We start from the raw sequence: 15805 nt of genomic DNA on the forward strand, positions 1-15805 counted from the left end.
TAAATATCCCTGAAGCTCCAAATTTGCCTTGAAATCTATCTCCAGTAAAGTGAGATGAAACCTTGTTGAAACTATTTCCTCCCCCCGTCTGCCTTAAAAATGCAACTTGCCTTTCACGCAAATGAATACATAATAATTGTTCTGCAGGTAAGGATTTCAGATGTTTCGGAGAAGCCCCCAAAAGGGCCTAGCAGGGCTCAATTTTATTTCGGAAGACAATATTTGCGGCAGGCTCTCTGCATCGGCCTCACGTCCCTGTTATTCACTCTTAAACACTGACAGTTGTGGCAGCCAAGACTGCGATTTAAAATGATTAAAATGATTATAAACTGTTAAAATGCAAATTGTCAACACCACATGTCAAAGCAAGCACTCTTTTAAATCAAGCAGGGGGAGAAAGAGAGACCTGCTTTTTACTGGGGAAATGAGAACGTTCCTGGGGGCAGACTTGAAGAGGTTTTAAGACTAGAGGACCAATAAATAATAGCCTGCCTGGGGGTCAAAGGAGTAGGAACCTGTGACCTTTAATGAGAAGATATTGTGGGGAAATTCAATAAAATCATGTATTAGGCGTTCTTAAGGCAAATATACATCTACAACATATTTCAGAAAGTGGTTTGTCTGCTGGTTTGATGCTTGTTCTCAATATAATATTAATAATAATAATAATAATAATAATAATAATAATAATAATAATAATAATAATTTATTTATACCCCACCCATCTGGTTGGTTTTCCTAGCCACTCTGGGCAGCTCCCAACAGAATATATTAAAAACACGATAAAACATCAAACATTAAAAACTTCCCTAAATAGAGCTGCCTTCAGATGTATTCTAAAAGTCAGATAGTTGTTTATTTCCTTGACATCTGAAGGGAGGGCGCCAATAACAAGAAGACCCTCTGCCTGGTTCCCTGTAACCTCGCTTCTCGCAGTGAGGGAACCACTAGAAGGCCCTCGGAGCTGGACCTCAGTGTCTGGGCTTAATGATGGGGTTGGAGACGCTCCTTCAGGTATACTGGACCTTTGAGGCCATTTACGGCTTTAAAGGTCAGCACCAACACTTTGAATTGTGCTCGGAAATGTACTGGGAGCCAATGTAGGTCTTTCAAGACCGGTGTTATGTGGTCTTGGCAGCCACTCCCAGTCACCAGTCTGGCTGCCGCATTCTGAATTAATTGCAGTTTCCAAGTCACCTTCAAAGGTAGCCCCATGTGGAGCGCATTGCAGTAGTCCAAGCGGGAGATAACCAGAGCGTGTACCACTCTGGTGAGAGTCTGTGGGCAGGCAGGGTACCAGATAGAGCTGGTGGACAGCTGACCTGGACACAGAATTGACCTGTGCCTCCATGGACAGCTGTGAGTCCAAAATGACTTCCAGGCTGCTCACCTGGTCCTTCAGGGGCACAGTTACCCCATTCAGGACCAGGGAGTCCTCCACACCTCCCCTATCCCTGTCCCCCCAAAACAGTACTTCTGTTTTTGGATGCCACTCAAGATATCATTGCCAAACAGTCTTCATTGCCATTTAGACACCAGGCACCATTTTGAATCAAGATGGAAGACTAAAACGTGATTTGGGCATGACCTCACTCTTTTTTTCTTTCCTTTTTCTTTTGCAGAGGTTCAGCTGTCACCAAACTTGGCACGAGGGCTTCCTTTTGATGTTTGGATGCCGGGTGTCAGGGAGAATTCGGAGGAGCAAGTGATAGAAGAGGCGGAGCAGGGGCCCAGGGATGCTGTGGAAGCGGAAGAGAGGGCGGAGATTAGCCAGGAGGAGGAAGGGCTCAGGGGTGCTGCAGAGCCCTGCAAGCGTCCAGAGGAAGGGAGCTCAAGACTCTGGAAGGAAGGGGCTTTCAAAACAGCACAGACAAGGAGGGAAATGAAACATAAGGATCAAAGATGTCTCACGCAATTCCCACGCCTACTTTGTTGGCGCGGGAATCAAAGAAAGCCACTCCCCGAATCTGACTCGACAGGTTCGGACGTGTAATCCTGAATTGTACCTGTTTCTTGTAAAGTCATACCTCGGTTTACAGACACTTCAAGTTGTGTGTTTTCGGGTTACGGAAGCGCCGGAACACAGAAGTACCGGAACGGGTTACTTCCGTGTTTCGGCACTCGCGCATATGTGCAGAAACACTAAATCGTGCTTTGCGTATGCGCAGAAGCGCCGAATCACAAACCGCACGTGTGCAGACACAGCGCTATGGGTTGCGAACGCTGCGGGTTGTGAACTTGCCTCCCGCACGGATCACGTTTGCAACCCGAGCGTCCACTGTACATATATAATAAAGACTGTAAATACCGAGCTGACTGTGCCAGGGTGTTAATACGAAGGGGAGACACCACCTTTACACCGCGCCCCATTTTGAATCAAGATGGCAGACCAATACATGACTTTGGCGTCATGGGACCAAACTCACAAATCGCTTTATCCGTTAAAAAAACCAAAAACTTTTTTTTTCTTCTGGTTTCTAAAAAAAATCCTGGGAAGAGCTGGTTGGTACTTACGAACGTTGATATCATATTATTTAAAATATTGTAGATAATTGTTCCTTAATTTCAATTAAGATTTAAGTGGGCTTTCTTAAGGATCCCTGAATACTGATCCAGCTGAACATTCCCAATGAAATAAATGAGGAAGTGCTGCAGCTACGCTGAAGTTGAGCCTTTCTCAACCTGGTTCATGGAGGTAGAGGCTAGCAATGGCTCCTGTCCACGATGCCTGTCCTCTGCCTCCACATTCAAAGGCAGCCATGCTTCTGAACACCAGCTGCTGGGAATCACCAGTGGTGCGAGGGCTCTTGTTCTCGAATCCTGCTCCCTGGTTTTCCCCCAGGCACCTGGTCAGCCACTGTGAGAAGAGGATGCCGGACTCAATGTGCCGCCGTTGGCCTGACCTTGCCGATCTCTTCTTCTCAATAGTGCCTGCTCTGTTTGCAAGAACATTACAAACAGAAGAGGGCAGCAAAGATAAGGAAATGGAGAAGAATAGGCTAACTAGGTCAGTAGTTTTCCAAGATGACGGCTTGGGGATCCCTTTTTGTACTGATATCTGCCAAGGGTCTGCCGTGGCCCCTTGTGGACTGTGGAAGTCTGTAGGTAACAGTGTGTTGCGCATTTATCTGCCCCCGATCTCATGGGCTATTTGATTATTATTATTTTGGTTTTTAATGATTTTTATGAAAGGTTTTCCTCGTTTACAAAAGCACGTGCGTTGTCTCTTTCGAAGGCTGTGTTTTCTACAGATCAGCTATATTTGTTGTGAGATACTGGTGCTATTTGCAGCATAGGGTGGGGAAGAAAAGAGGGGGGAGATGGGAGGGGGGGTGCGGTGGTAAAGCTTAAGTTCTTTTACTTAGTGTATGCGTGGGGTTTTTTGTGTCAGCATCACTTGGGTGGGCTCTCTTTCTGTTCCTGAGCTATTTGTCTCCTGCAGGACGGCCGAACGGTTGTGTTCCATTTTACACTTTTGCAACTTGGTACAGGATCGCTTGCAACAAGGGGAGGGCCTCAAATCCCATGAACAAGACTTTTCAGTTACTCTTCAGGCAAATGTTAAGAACGATCAGGAAAGCCGCACCTTCGAATACGTGACGGCTGAGGATTTTTAAAATGCCATGATGTAAACATCGTTCCCTGATGTCGTAATTCCACAGCATCTTCGGTTAAGTCTGGGAGTATCTCCTGACTGAAACACTGGGGAGCCGCTGCCACTCAGCGTAGTCAAGACTGGGTTAGAGATAGACCAAACAAACGTTGTATATACCATTGTAATAGCATCAGGTAAAAGGTAAAGGGACCCCTGACCATTAGGTCCAGTTGTGACCGACTCTGGGGTTGCGGCGCTCATCTTGCTTTATTGGCCGAGGGAGCCAGCATACAGCTTCTGGGTCATGTGGCCAGCATGACTAAGCCGCTTCTGGCGAACCAGAGCAGCACACAGAAACACAGTTTACCTTTCCGCTGGAGCGGTACCTATTTATCTACTTGCACTTTAAGGTGCTTTCGAACTGCTAGATTGGCAGGAGCAGGGACCAAGCAATGGGAGCTCACCCCGTCGCGGGGATTCGAACCGCCGACCTTCTGATTGGCAAGTCCTAGGCTCTGTGGTTTTAACCCACAGCGCCACCTGCTTCCCTTGTAATAGCATTATAATACAATTAATCATGAGAACAGTCTCTGCCCTCACACCTTTAAGACGCCATAGATTATTTCATGGCCAAAGGTCTGAGTAAAAAGGAATGTTTTTGCCCGTCATGATGGCACCAGGCGAGCCTCTCTGGGGAGAGCATTCTATAGTCGGGGAGCCATCACACAAAAAGCCCGTTCTCATGTTGTCACCCTCCGAACTCCACCTTTTACCTGCACCTCCTGCCACTGTCTTCTCGCAGCCACAATGCATGCCTTTTTATATAGTGGGCCTCAGGGGCGGTGGGCAGGGAGGGGTGGTGGCCTGCTGTCAACCACATCACTGCCCTTGCCGGGAGAGAAAGAGGAGGTCTCTGGTGGTGGGAAGACCAGCAGGACGTGACAGCAGTGGCGGTGGTGCCCTGCACTGACCTTTGGTCTGTGTGTGTGGTTTGGGAGCTGCACGGCCAGGGAAAAAACAATGCTGTCCAGGGTTGTAAAGACTGCAGAGAGAATAATTGGGTGCACTCTTCCCAACTTAGATCAAATCTATGCTTCCAGGTGCCATAAGAAAGCTGCAGAGATAGCGCAGGATAATACGCACCCCAGAAATGATCTCTTTCAGCTTCTGCCTTCTGAAAGAAGGAACAGGTTTATAAAAACTAGGACTAGCCGCCTGAGAAACAGTTTCTACGCAAATGCAATTCTGGTTCTAAACGCAGCATAAGGAGTCTCTATAGTATATTGTATTTTAAAATGGGGTTTTAGAGTTTTTAGGGGTTTTTGAATGTCTTATGTCTTATGTAGATTTTGTAGAGAGCCAGTGTGGTGTAGTGGTTAAGAGCGGTGGACTCGTAATCTGGTGAACCGGGTTTGCGTCCCCGCTCCTCCACATGCAGCTGCTGGGTGACCTTGGGCTAGTCACACTTCTCTGAAGTCTCTCAGCCTCACTCACCTCACAGAGTATTTGTTGTGGGGGAGGAAGGGAAAGGAGATTGTTAGCCGCTTTGAGACTCCTTAGGGTAGTGAGAAAGTGGGATATCAAATCCAATTTTCAATTTCATTGTTCTGTATGGGACAAGGACAATAAAGATATCGTATCGTATCGTATCGTATCGTATCGTATTGTATCGTACCACAATACCCTTCTCCCTCCCAGTTAGCACAGCAATGCAGCGGATGGGAAGCCCGGCGTCCAGGGAGGCCTCTCCCCGCTGCCCACCCCTGGCCAAGGCCTCCCTTTGTGCTTGGCAATGGGGCCCCACAGCAACGACCGCAGCAGGGTGCATGCACAGTGTTCCCATGGCCATGCAAACACGGCGAGGCACTTGCTCCTCTACAGCTGAGAAAACCTTCCGCCGTTTCCCACATTTGATCAGCCGGCTCGAATGAATGGCATGTGCCGCTGTGAGAAACTTCAAGAGTCCACATTGTTGGCGTTCTTGCTTCCCAGTCGGATTTGCCAGCGTTCAGATTCCAAGCCGGCGACCAGACCCTTCTCCGCTTACAGTGTGTGCACAAAATACGTCTCACGGTTTTACTACAGAGGCTTTGCGTCCCTGAGCACCCTATCGGCTTTCTTAGACCCTCCAACCAGGACACTCTCTGCCTAATCTGGGTAGGTGCCAAACTGCAGAAGACTATTGAGGAAACAAGACTCTGAAGACACAGGAATAGGCGCATTCTGGACATTCATTTGCACACCATTTAACACTGGAATAGTTCTGTGTCGCTGTGATGTGTGCATTTTTAAAATAAATAAATTTGCAATGCAACGAGCCAGACAGACATGGAAGCTGAGTCCCAGGCACCCTCTTCAGACTATGAGAAAGATCCTCCATCAATAGAGTCTATTGCAGGGCAGATTCGAGGATAAACCATACGTGGAACGAGTCTGCCCCTGTGGCTTGATGGAGGTAGAAACTGTCTCTCATGCCTTGTTACGCTGCTGTCTCTATGGGGTTATACGCTCGGTATGTATTACCCCTGCTATACAAAAATTTCCAAATGAATCCAAACTTCAATGTCTAAAATCCCTGGTAGAGGACAAGGATCCTGAGATCACGTTAAGGGTAGCCAAATTCTGTGCGATTGCCATAAAACGTAGGGAACAAGCTGTGCTATCATAATGATTAAGGCCTTAAATGATTAATTTAGGTTATATTTTAGTGACTAAGTTTTAATTTATATATATTTTCAACTGTTGCTATATCTGCATAGCCCAAGAAGGTTACTCCTTCCCATGGGTGGGCAAACTAAGGCCTGGGGCCAGATCCGGCCCAATTGCCTTCTAAATCCAGCCTGCTGACGGTCCAGGAATCAACATGTTTTTACATGAGTAGAATGTGTGCTTTTATGTAAAATGCATCTCTGGGTTATTTGTGGGGCATAGGAATTTGTTCATTTTTTTCTCTCTTCAAAATATAGTCCAGCCCCCCACAAGGTCTGAGGGAAAGTGGACCAGCCTCCTGCTAAAACAATTTGCTGACCCCTGTTCCAAAGTAATAAAAATGATCTCAGTTAACTTGTGGGAATTGGCATTCTGTGAACCGTGTGCAGAGAAGTCAAGGAGATGACTAAAAGCTGAGGGATTCATCCTCTCGCAATCTCATTGCCTGAAATCAAATATTGCCCAAACACTTGGAGTCTCAGTTCTACTGTCCTACTGAGCGTTGACCCGTTTTAGGGGCAGGGAGAAACTTGGTTCTGTTCTCCTTCTAATGCAAACCTATTTAAATTCACTTTCCCCAAAACAATACTTGGCAGCACATTCTAGTTAGAAAGTCTTCTGTGAAACCCAAACAGACATTGATTTATTTGTCCAACTTTTCATGTCCTGGAGGTACTGAATCGGTTTCCCACCTTCCATTTTCTTTCTGTCTCTCTGGAACTTTCTCTGGCCTAATATCCATTTCTCCTCCTAGTTCAGGCATAGGCAAACTCTGCCCTCCGGATGTTTTGGGACTACAACTCCCATCATCCCTAGCTAACAGGACCAGTGGTCAGGGATGATGGGAGTTGTAGTCCCAAAAATATCTGGAGGGCCCAGTTTGCCTATGCCTGTCCTAGTTCCTCTCCAGGTTAATTAATTAATTGATCTTTTCAAAGTTTTCAGACTAAGATCCGACCCCTTACAGCAAAACCCTATGCATATTTACTCAAAAGGAAGCCCCATTGGGTCTTCTTCACTAGTGAGTGTGTTTAGGATTGCAGCTTCTACTTCTAAAAAAATTAACAATCTCAAGTCTATCAAAAAGCTCACAGTCTACAGATGATTTCCTTATTTTCTTTATAGAAAATGTGTCATTTCTGTGTTTCTTTTTCAAAAAAACAACAACATGCAAGTGACACGCAATTCATAAAATGCAAAGGAAAATAGCATTTTATTGATTCATTTCTGGGTGCTATTTTGGGTTCTATTTCTGGCGGAGGATGCAGCCAAAACATGCTATAGCTAAACAAAAGGACATTTTGTTGCAAGGGTAAAATAATTCCTACTTAAAAATAAAAATAAACTCACATTGTTATCGAACTAATTTAATGATGATGAAAAGAACAGCTTCTTAATTGGGGGAGGGGCGTCGATATTTCAATAAAATATACCCACATGAAAGATATCCAGATTGGGTTTTTTTAAATTATTATTACAAAAAAATGCAGATGATGTGATTCCAAGATGGAAAACATTCCTAGGGTGAAACATTGTTTAGAACCCGAGGGTCGCTTTGGAATGTCGGCAGCCAAGACCTAAAATTCTTTGTGTCGGAATAATAACAACAGGAAGCTTAAACAATGGCTCTGATCTGAAACAAGAAAAGGTTTCCTCTCTTGCTTTTTAAAGTGGAATTGCACTGCACGGCTGGCGAAGATGGATGGGGGAGAAATTCAGTTCCATTGGCATTTAAACGTGAATCTACCAACTTCAGAATTCCTGAAACTATACGCACAAACCAAAACACAGCCATCTTCCTAAATCCATACTACCCCAGATTTTGCAGTGCAGCTTCTTCAGCCAAGTATTGTGTAGAAAGCTGCGTTGAATGGGGGTAAAGTATGCATTTAAAAATGCACATTTAGTGAAAATAACATACAAACATGTATTATTTTAAGGGTTCATAAATTTTTTTTGAAATAGCAACAACCTCAGATATGCAGATGACACAACCTTGATGGCAGAAAGTGAGGAGGAACTAAAGATCCTTTTAATGAGGGTGAAAGAGGAGAGCGCAAAATATGGTCTGAAGCTCAACATCAAAAAAACCAAGATCATGGCCACTGGTCCCATCACCTTCTGGCAAATAGAAGGGGAAGAAATGGAGGCAGTGAGAGATTTTACTTTCTTGGGCTCCATGATCACTGCAGATGGTGACAGCAGCCACGAAATTAAGAGATGCCTGCTTCTTGGGAGGAAAGCAATGACAAACCTAGACAGCATCTTAAAAAGCAGAAACATCACCTTGCCGACAAAGGTCCGTATAGTTAAAGCCATGGTTTTCCCAGTAGTGATGTATGGAAGTGAGAGCTGGACCATAAAGAAGGCTGATCACCGAAGAATTGATGCTTTTGAATTATGGTGCTGGAGGAGACTCTTGAGAGTCCCATGGACTGCAAGAAGATCAAACCTATCCATTCTTAAGGAAATCAGCCCTGAGTGCTCACTGGAAGGACAGATCATGAAGCTGAGGCTCCAGTATTTTGGCCATCTCATGAGAAGAGAAGACTCCCTGGAAAAGACCCTGATGTTGGGAAAGATGGAGGGCCCAAGGAGAAGGGGACAACAGAGGACGAGATGGTTGGACAGTGTTCCCGAAGCTACCAGCATGAGTCTGACCAAACTGCGGGAGGCAGTGGAAGACAGGAGTGCCCATAGGCGCCGACTCCATGGGGCCTGAGGGGGCCCGAGCCCCCTCAAAAATTCGTTTGGGGGGCTCTGCCCCCCCAATAATCTCGGGCGCCCCTCCAGCAGAGCGCCACCGCCGTGACCCCCGCCTCCTCCCCACCTGCTCCCTCGCCAGCCAGCCGCGCGCCCTAGCCGGAGAGCCCCGGCCGTCCCCGTCGCGCAATCGGCTGGATCTCCCTTCAGCAGGCCGTGCTCACAACTTGGCCCAGGGACCCCCCAGCAGCGGATCTCCGGCCCAGCTGAAGAATCCGGCAACAAGCCCCCTCCTCCCCAATCGCTCCGCCGAAATACGCTCCAAAACCCCCCAGATAGGCCGCCGGCCGCCAAGTCTCGTGGCGCCCTGAGCGAGGGTCTCTCCCCAACACCACCACCTCGAACTGCGTTCTCCCGGCTACCCGAGCGAACCAGCGGCAGGACCCCGGTATGGGCCCCCCCAATATTTTTTATAAGTCGGCGCCCCTGGGAGTGCCTGGCGTGCTCTGGTCCATGGGGTCACGAAGAGTCGGACACGACTAAACGACTAAACAACAACAATTTTTTTTGGGGGGGAGGGAATGTATCCTAGGCAACATTGTTTACAAAGTTGTACATAGTGTGAAAATTCACATTAAAACACAGGTGAATTTTCACGACTTGAAAACAATATTCGCAAAATGGTGTGGAGAATGGAACTGAAGATCAGAAAATAGGAAGCAGAGAGAAACCGAAATGGAGTCACCCATCTCTACTGATAACGGAGTGTGGGTGCTTGAAAATGCAGCAGTTACACTGTCTTGAAAACTGGACCATTTCCCAATCCATCTTGCACACTTCTTCGACAATGGGATTTGCTCCCACAAGTTGGTGATGGCAAACGCGGATGGTTTTAAAAGGGGAATAGAAAATTCGTGGAGGCTAAGGCAATCAGTGGCTGCTATTCCTGGTGGCTATTTATTACCTCCCTTGTCAAAGGCAGCATGTCTCTGATATCTGTCGCTGGGAATGACAAGCAGGATAAAGCTGCTGTTTATTATGAGCTTCTCATAAGTATCTGGCTGGCCAGTTTAAGACAACAAGTAACCAAACAATTAAACCCCTGTGTTGCAAACAGTAATATCCAAGGCAACACGATGACCAAGTACAACAATGCGATGTCAATATAAACTCTTTATATAATCTGTACAGAACACTGAACAGTATGAAATATATAAATTATGCACTCTCTGCAAAACCAAATAAACAGAAATATTGTAAATCTCTGAAAATCACAAAAAATGCTCTCTTGATGGATTCTCTTGACAACATAGAACCAAATAAACAAAGAACCAAATATGTTCTATGTTTTCAAGAGAATCCATCAAGAGTGCATATTTTGTGATTTTCAAAGATTTACAAGATTTGTTTATTTGGTTTTGCAGATGGTGCATAATTTATATATTTCATACTGTTCAGTGTTCTGTATAGATTATATAAAGAGTTTATATTGACATCGCATTGTTGCACTTGGTCATCGTGTTGCCTTGGATATTACTGGCCAGTGTAAGAAACAGGATGTTAGAGAAGACAGTCCTTTGGTCTGATCCAGGAAGGCTCCATTATGGTCTCATCACCCAGTTGGCCCTGCGCCCTGGGGAATCCCTGTGCCCAGGTCTGCCAGCCACTGACCAGTCTGCAGGCCTCCCCAAGAAGGCTCCAGATTGTTGACATGGGGCCGGGGCCAAGCCACGATGCTGCCTGACTGTTTAAAGTAAGCAGACTAACGTAGTTCCTTAGGGTGTTATAAGCACTTCCTTTGCTATCATAGGTACTGTAAATGCAGGTCCTGCTATCCACCTGCTCGTTGTGCAAAAAATCAGTTATCCAAACATAAAGAGTGATGCCCAAACCTCGCTTTACACTTTGCATATTCAGATATCTGAACAGGCAGAATTTTCCCACTTCCTTACTTGCTTGTGCTTTGCTAGTTGGTGGCAGCCATTTTCAGGCAGAAACTATGCGGGGAGGTGAGGGAGGGAAATTGGACAAATCAGAGAGCAGGAGAGATTATTTTTTAAAAAAAAAATGTTTTCCCATTGCCTCTCTTTTGCTGGGTGGCTGAAGCCATTTCAGGAAGAAGCCATGGAGGAAGCGAAGCGAGAGATCAGACAAAGGACAAGTTAGAAAAGTTATGTGTCAAGGTCCCCAAGCCACCCCAATAAAACACAATTCACACAGAATTTTTGTTTAAGGTTTTTGGCATATTTTTGGCCACAACTTTATTAAAATACAAAAAATGTGAGTGGTTGCTTAGGCATTGGTTGTGACTATCTGACCCCACACGGGGACAGACTGACATTCGCACGACCACGAAAGTCAGAAAGGGGGAAACACTTTGGGGGAAAAGATGGAGCTGGGTACCATGCCCTCACCTCTCCCCAAATGCTCCCAGAGGCTCTTGCGTGGCCCTAGCCCCTTGACAGGGGTTCGGACAAAAGCATGGCGAGCCCTGTATTCCTTTAATGGAATATCCTTGCAGCAGCATTGGAGGGGAAGGCACAGCCAATCCATGCCCCTCCACCTACCAATTCATAAAACCAATGCCTAACTGCAACCTTACAAGTTGTGACGATTTGCTACGCAGTAGGCAAAGCCCAAATGGCCCCAGCCAATCAGCCAAATGGACAAAATTCCTACCGGGCCCCTGCCCCAAGAGCAGACGACCCCATGACAGCCATAGCAAGGTCAATGCGAACAACCCTAAATATAGGGAGGGTGGGCTTGTGATCCAATGCACGCAGCGAAAAGAGGAAGCTCAACACTGCACGCAGGGAATAAAAGATTTCTTGGCTGTCAATCAAAAAATGGCAACATCAAATTCTCCCCAACGACAAGAGGAGCCCAATCGGAAAGGTGGTCAACTACTTTCCCCCGCCCGTCAACAGTGAGGTGTCTTGTTAGACCCCATCGCAACACGTGCTCTCCATGAAGGAGAACACACTTTCCCATAGGAATCAATGGAAATTGTGGACTTTATGTGAACACTTGCCTAATGAACACTTTCCAGGAAACGCATTGTGTTTGTTAAGTGGGACCTGCATGTACATAAGAGCCCTGTAGCTGAATAAGTTCAACAGAACTCCTCACCCTCTGCGCGCCTGCACGTGCACGCATGCACGTACACATACACACACTCTTCTGATTCCCAGCAACTGCCTCCAACTGTAGAGGTAGATCATAGCCGCCATAAGATCAATAGCAAGCAAGCCAGCCTCTGCCTGCAGTCCTAGAATCTAAAAGACAAGGCGCAGATTTCATTCTGTGCACATCCAAAGGTGAATCTAGCAGGTTCACATTTTACAAAACAATACGCCAGCTGAAATGCAGCCATCTTTCAAAAATCAACCTTCTGCAAGTTTCTAGCAGAGTTCTCTGGTCAAGCAAAGTGCACAGAAATTCATACATTCATGAAAATAACATTCTAGAAATTCATTACATCAGAGGAAATCAGAAAACGTGTCTATTAAGCAAAACTCTATACGAATGTGTACGTTAGGAGAAAATTGCATGCAAACGTTGATGAATTTGCGCGATGACGTCTTGTTGCTTTTTAATTGCAAGTGGGTGTGGAGATGAGGAGAGCTGGACTTAAGGCCAGGAGAAATGAGAAACAGATAAACCGAAACTGGCAGATTCCCACGTCCCTATGTGTGTACACCTATATGTCCCTATAGCTGATGTACACGTTACAAATTGCAATGTGTGGGGGTGGTTTAAGCCTGTGTGCTTGAGCCCCACTCTGTTTACAGATTTCCTCCATTCCCGACTGTGTGAACCAGCCTTATTATCTCATTGCAATCCTTGAGAAACCGGGGTCCTCCCCAGGTTCCCCCGGAGCCAGTATCAATTCAATCGCCAGCAGTGACAAGCCTGAGGGCGCTATTCATGAGACCATAATGCCTGGGCGCAAGCCTGATAAGCAATATCAGCTTTCCCAGCAACCCAGCCTAACCTTATGAAACTGCAGAACAATAAATTTATTGAAGGCTGCCCTAAAATAGCAGGAAATTATTACTCATTTGAATTATGTTCACGTTAAGGTCAATCCGCCTCCCCCTCCCCTCTCCCGGACTCTGATTGTTAATATTAGATGAAAGGACATTTCCTTTACATTGTATTTGGCCCAGCCATCGCTCCAAGAAACAGGAGAGACACATACATTACACCCCAGAAAACAGTTCTGGGCTGAATATTGTTTCGCACTTCGGCCGTTAGTCATTTTTTCCTCTGACCTTTACACTAATAATGGCAGGTTTCTATAAATGACAGGTAACAAATGGAGGAACCGAGGCACAAGGAGACAGGGTGTTTCTTAGACATAATCACACAGGAAAACCGAGATGGAGCCAGAGGACGTCGTGTGGGGGCAACGAAGCAAGATGCCCAGCTAATCAAATGCATTTGGAAAGATTTTGGGCACCAAGGAAAAGTAACGTCACAGACTCTTAGAAGGAAGGCTGGCTCCTTCTGCCATAATACTAGAACTCACACAATCAAGATGGATGTTGAAAGGTTTGGGGCAGATGAGAGAAAGGACTTCTCCACATACAGTGGTACCTCGGGATGCGAACGGGATCCGTTCCGGAGCCCCGTTCGCATCCTGAATGGAACGTAAGACATGACGGCGCGTGGGCGGGTCGCGTTTTGCTGGTTCCACGTATGCGCGTGATGCCATTTTGAGCGTCTGCGCATGTGCGAGCGGCGAAACCCAGAAGTCACGTGCTCCGTTACTTCCAGGTTGCCGTGGAGCACAACCCGAAAGCGCTCAACCTGAAGTGCATTCAACCCGAGGCATGGCTGTAGTTAAATTATGGAATTTACTCTACAAGATGGAGACTTGGGTGCCAACTGTGATGGCTTGAAAAGTGGATTAGACAAATTTGTGGAGGGTAAGGCTATAGGTGGCTATTTGCCATGATAGCTATGTTCCATGTCCACCATTGGAGGCAGTGTGCCTCTGAATACCATGTGCTGGGAACCACAGATGGGGAGAGAACTGTTGCATTCAGCTCCTGCTTTCTGGCATCTGGTTGGCCACTATGAGAACCAGAAGCTGGAGTAGATGGGCCACTGGTCTCACCCAGCAGGCAGGCTCTTTTTATAGAATTATAGAATCATAGATCTGTAGAGTTGGAGGGGACATTGAGGATCCTCTAGTCCAGTGGTTCTCAACCTGTGGGTCCCCAGATGTTGTTGGACTACAACTCCCATCATCCCTGAGCTCTGGCCTTGCTAGCTAGGGGTGATGGGAGTTGTAGTCCAACAACATCTGGGGACCCACAGGTTGAGAAAGGCTGTTCTAGTCCAACTCCCTGCAATGCAGGAATATGCAGCTGCCCCATGCAGGGATCGAACCTGCAACCTTGCCATTATCAGCACCACGCTCTAACCAACTGAGCTATGTTCTAATAATTTTGGTATGGCACTAGGGATAGTTTGGAAGCAGTATTTTTGGATTCGGTGCAAACATACCTTGAACATTCTGCTACATTTTTGATTCATGGATCAGAAGCGTCGACTCCGGAGCACCTGCAAGAGAACTAATGCAGATGTTGACAAACTAAGATAACCTGGGAATTCTAGAATCTTATGCTGCAAGACGTGGATCTGTTCTGGATATTGCATACCTGCTATTTTCCAAAATAAACTTTGAAAATGCACATTGAAATCTCCCAGACTGAGCTCTGGAGTGTGGAGAATCAGCTGCAGGCAATATTAACAGGAGACATTAACAGTGCACAGTGCCAGTTGCATAGTACCCATGCCGTCACCAACACCCCTTCCAGGCCAACCCCCAGGGCTGTTTTGCAATTGCTCTCCCACCCCCCCAAAAAGTGCTTCTGCTGCTTCTTTTTTAAAAAGGGACGTAAACATACAAGCAGCTCAGTATATATGATAATTATTGAAAGAAATTGGACAACCTACCTGGAACAAGACAAACAGGTGACTCAACATCATCGATTGTACAACCATCCAGCAAACTGTTACATTGGAAGGAAGCCACAGGGAAGTCTCTTTAAATTTAACCTTTGTCTTCAATGTAGCATTTCAGAAAGCAACATTAGCCGGATGCTGTTGAAGGGTTTTGTCGAAAACTGTGGAGAGCCTGGAAAAAAGAATCACCAGAGAGGAGAAAATTAGGCACAGTCTTGCTAAGAGACATAATATCTCTGGTCGTTTTCCCTTTATATTTCAGATGCAATTATGCAAGGCTGTTTTCAAGCTGCGAAACACGTTCAAGAGATGATAATATCACTTTGATAACTTCCCAAGTGTTTGCATTAACATGTCTCCAAATCCCGCCCCGCGGTCCCCTCTCATCTGAATTAGCCACACATTCTTTCTTTGACTCATCTTCTGTAATGAAAAATTGTGCTTTTTTTTTCATCTATTCAGAAAAAGGTCTCTACTAAACCTTGTGTTTAGTACATGCAGGCTTCTCATTTATTTTTTAGAAAACAAAAGTCTGCCCCTGCTAGGGCATACAGATAAGCCCTCTTCAGATATTCTTAAATTTTAGTTGGGGGAGGGCAGAGGAGCATCAAAGGAAGTTCCTGCCCACCCACCCCAGATTTGAAAAGTGGGTCTTAAGCACACTGAATTAATTCATTTAACCATTGCATTTATATCAAGGTTATTGGTGGAATCCTCTAAACAAAGACACTCCTGCCTTCTGTTCCAGGAGTTCCAACACATACCTTGGTTTGTGTTTCCTTGGAATGAAAGTCACTGGACAAGGTGGTGCCTTTATATATA

The 15805-nt window shown here is 45.9% G+C and overlaps 1 long non-coding RNA gene across 1 annotated transcript; it reads right to left on the reverse strand.

Moving 5' to 3' along the window:
- Positions 1–493: 493 nt before the first annotated feature.
- On the reverse strand, positions 494–15285 carry LOC308587428. Its single transcript, XR_014008366.1, has 3 exons — positions 14975–15285; positions 14522–14578; positions 494–1739 (listed from the first exon to the last, which is right to left on the reverse strand). It is a non-coding gene; the product is annotated as an uncharacterized lncRNA (long non-coding RNA).
- Between the last annotated feature and the right edge of the window lie 520 nt (positions 15286–15805).

Source organism: Podarcis bocagei (genome assembly GCF_964188305.1).
Source record: "Podarcis bocagei genome assembly, chromosome: 1".
In the NCBI taxonomy this organism is placed as follows: domain Eukaryota; kingdom Metazoa; phylum Chordata; class Lepidosauria; order Squamata; family Lacertidae; genus Podarcis; species Podarcis bocagei.